The sequence below is a fragment of the Echinops telfairi genome, unplaced genomic scaffold (assembly GCF_000313985.2).
Source record: "Echinops telfairi isolate 266 unplaced genomic scaffold, ASM31398v2 ScPeMD7_7469;HRSCAF=8507_1, whole genome shotgun sequence".
Taxonomy (NCBI): domain Eukaryota; kingdom Metazoa; phylum Chordata; class Mammalia; order Afrosoricida; family Tenrecidae; genus Echinops; species Echinops telfairi.
The window spans coordinates 107,174,838-107,178,718 of record NW_022111373.1 but is presented as its reverse complement, the minus strand read 5'-3'; positions in this window follow the sequence as shown (position 1 = coordinate 107,178,718).

Sequence of the window (3,881 nt, the reverse complement as noted above, 5' to 3'; positions counted from 1 at the left end):
GGTTCGTTAGGGAGTGGGGGTAGGAAGGGGGGGGATGAGGAGCTGATACCAAGGGCTCAAGTAGAAAGCAAATGTTTTGAAAATGATGAGGGCAACAAATGTACCAATGTGCAATGGATGGATGGATGGATTGTGATGAGTTGTACGAGCCGCCAATAAAATGATTTAAGAAAGAAAAAAGAAATGGTCACTCCCTCAGAGTTTGGAGGAAGACGTGCGGCTAAAGGGCTCTGAAGTGGTTCATGCAAGGAGCGAATCCGAAAGCAAACTCCCTGCCATGGAGGTGATTCTGACGAGTGACCCTGCCGTAGCACAGAATAGACACGGCCCTACTGGGTTTCTGTGCTTGTAGATCACTGTGGGAGCTGAAGGCTTCATCTTTCTCCCAACAGGCAGCTGGTGGGTTGCAACAACTGACTCGGTGGTTAGCAGCCCCACTATCCCGGCAGGGCTCCTTTCCATGTCCAGAGTAGGCGTTCATTCCAACGAGAACAAATCAATGCCCCCCAGTGCTGGCGAAGGAATCAACCTGCTGTCCTTGAGGGATAGTGCCATCCTGAAGGCTCAACATCAAAAGCTACAGTTGGCAGGGTAAGCACTTGGAAGTGGCAGTAAACCATACACTGGCCTTAGTGAGAGGAAGTCCATGATACTGGGCCTATGTAGCGCTTCCATCCTGCCAATAGGACCATTCCATATATGGGTCTATTACATCAAGGAGACTGATGAGAGGAGCTGACATCACTGCGGGTCTACTTGACTGCTGAGTGCCTTTCCTTTCGTGGATGCTCTCCAGTGGGCATAGCTTTTGTGCCAACCCCTAACCTCAGAATTGCCTTTGACCTTTCCATATGGCAGCTTCCAAGTTTCTGATCAACCTGCCAAGCCATTTATTTGTACCACGAATATATTTATTCTCCAGAATGCTTCTTTTTCCACATAAAGTGGATGACCAAATGTACAGCTCACATCTCAGCCCACTGGGTGGATGTCCCTTCAGCAGCCTGCCACTAGAAGCACCACGGCTGAATGAGATCATGTGGCAGCAGTCCACTTACAACCATTGCCAACATAGCATGCCACCTGTGAACCAGTCCCAAGAGCTATCTGTTGTCACTTGGTAGCAGGAAACTGCCTTTTCCCCATGAGACCATAGGTATGGGTTGACAAGATACAACAGAGAGTAACAACAAAGACACAATAGAGTAACAGGTGAGTGCTACAGGAGTCGGGGTCACCTGTTCATGTCATTTACTTGTACGATCCTGAATGCAGTTATTTCCATTATACAGTGGATTTACACTGTTCCCATCTAAATTATGACTCCATAGATCTGATAGTACCTAAGTCATAAGGAGATGATCCCAGGAGCTTAGTCGCATTGTCTCATAACATCTAGGGACCTGAGTCGTACTGTGTTGCAGAAAGCATGGCCCACAGGTCTGTGCTGTAACCTTCTACCAGAACTTGCTCAAGTACAGGATTTTTTTTTCTTCCCCTTAATAAAAATTCATTTTCAATTAGATCTTTTAGAGTATCACTCATGAATTATTTCACATGTCACGTATTGAAATCCATTGCAGTCATTCTTTTTGCTGTTAAAATTATCCATTCTTTGGCCAATAGGAGTTCTCCAGTTGACCTATCCTTTTGACAAGACTTCCTATTTTTTAAATTTCTTTAATAAATCATTTTATTGGGGGTTCTTACAGCTCTTAAAACAATCTGTATTATCAATTGTACCAAGCACATTTATACATATGTTGCCATTACCAGTTCAAAACATTTTGTCTACTTGAGCCCTTGGAATCAGCTCTTTTACCCTACCTCCCTTGACAAATTATACATTATTTTCACTGTCCACTGTCTCCCTTCACCCCACATTTCTGTTGTTTGTCCCCTGAGGGGGTAGTTGTATTAATATGTTGATGATTGCAATTGGTTCCCCCTTTCTCTCCTGTCTCCTCACACCTTCCCCCTACCCTCATGGTATTGCTACTCCCACTACTGTTCCTGAAGGGTTCATCTGTCCTGGATTCCGTGTTAACTCTTCCCTGTACCAGTGTACATGTTCCGGTCTAGCCAAGCTTGTAAGGTAGAACTGGGGTCATGATAGTGTGGGGAGGAAGCATTAAAGAACTATGGAATGCTGTGTTTCGTTGACGTGACACAGTACCCTGGCTGTATAAATCTCAGGGCATCCAGAGTTGCAAGGCAGTTCATGATGAAGTCTGGAACCATTGTAGATCTTTTGTGTGATCCACTTGGAACATGCAGCTTTAGTAAATGGGTTCAAGAAATAATGCAAGTAAAATATGTGCTTCCAAAATCCAAATAGGACTACTAAACCCCATGCCTCCTGGTGCTAGTGTAGGGTACTTAATGTTGTGGAAGGAATATCTGATCATACCCCCAGTCAGTCCTCTTAAAATATCAAGGGGGCAGAGGTCCCTGGTTGTTCATGAAGTTTATTGCCCACACTGACACCTGTAAGTTTTACTTGTGTGTTTGGAGTATTTGTTAAGTTCTGATAGCCAAACTCAGCACTCTGTCGGCAGTATAGTGGTCGCATGATCTGTGGAAATGTCAAGATGATCAAGATCATCGGATTAGATTGTAACAGAGCAGATTTAATATATTCTTGGGACCAAAAAGTGAGAAATCTCTGTCCATCCTAGATAAACATGAACTACTTTTGATCCACCTTTATGGGAATCAAGAATGCATTTTCTAAATCAAAAGCCACATTATAAAATCCAGAGAAATTCCACAACGATTCCACAGTCCCTGTAGCTACAACTGATGCGAATCGTCGTCCATCAGCATTCTCCATCACCCCTCAGCTTCTTGCAAAAACGTCACAGATAAACATGGTCATGATGCAACCTGTTACCTCAGTATGATTTCAAAGCATTGCTATGGCAACAGTTGCTCAGGAGATACAGCGCCGCTCATGACTTACTATCAGAGAACTTCCAGAAATTCAAGCTGGATTCAGTAAAGGCTGTGGAATGAGTGTTATTGTTAATGATGTCAAATAGATCTTGGCTGAAAGCAGAAAACGTTTACCTGTTTTACTGACTATGCAAAGACATGGGGCAGTGTGGATCCTAACAAAGAATGGAGAACATAGTGAAGATTCGGCAGTCCAGAACACTTAGATTGTGCTCATGTGGAAACTATACATAGGGGCTACTATTCAAATAGGACACGTGGGTATGGCAAGGCTTGCAATCAGGAAAGCTGTATACATCAGGGTGGTATCACTTCAACACATTTATTCAGTCTACATACTGAGAAGCTAAACTCTATGAAGAATGTGACATCAAGACTGTACTCATTAACCTATAATATGCAGATAACATTTTACACGCTGAAGGTCAAAGACTTGAAGCACTTACTGGTGAAGATTAAAGATAACTGCTTGTAGTATGGATTACACCTCAACATTAAGAAAAATCCTCACAACTAGACCAATAAGCAACATCATGATAGTGATGTCATTATCAAATTAATGATGTCATTAAGGATTTCATTTTACTTGTTCCACAATTAGTGCCCATGAAAACAGTAGCCAAGAAAAAAAACATTACCTCAAGGGGAATCATTAAATCAAAATGGGTATTTTTTTTAATCATCAGAGGGTATGGATTACACAAGTATACCCATTTGTCCAAAATTATACAGGCTAACACAGAACAGCCCAATCCCTACCTAACCCACATTGCCACCTGGTGGGCAGAGATGTGTGTCTCATTTCATTAGGAAAAGCATTCATGCTACCGTTTCCCTGAAAATAAGACAGTCTCTTACATTAATTTTTGCTCCCCCAAATGCACTAGGTCTTATTTTCAGGGGATGTCTTGTTTTTCCATGAAGAA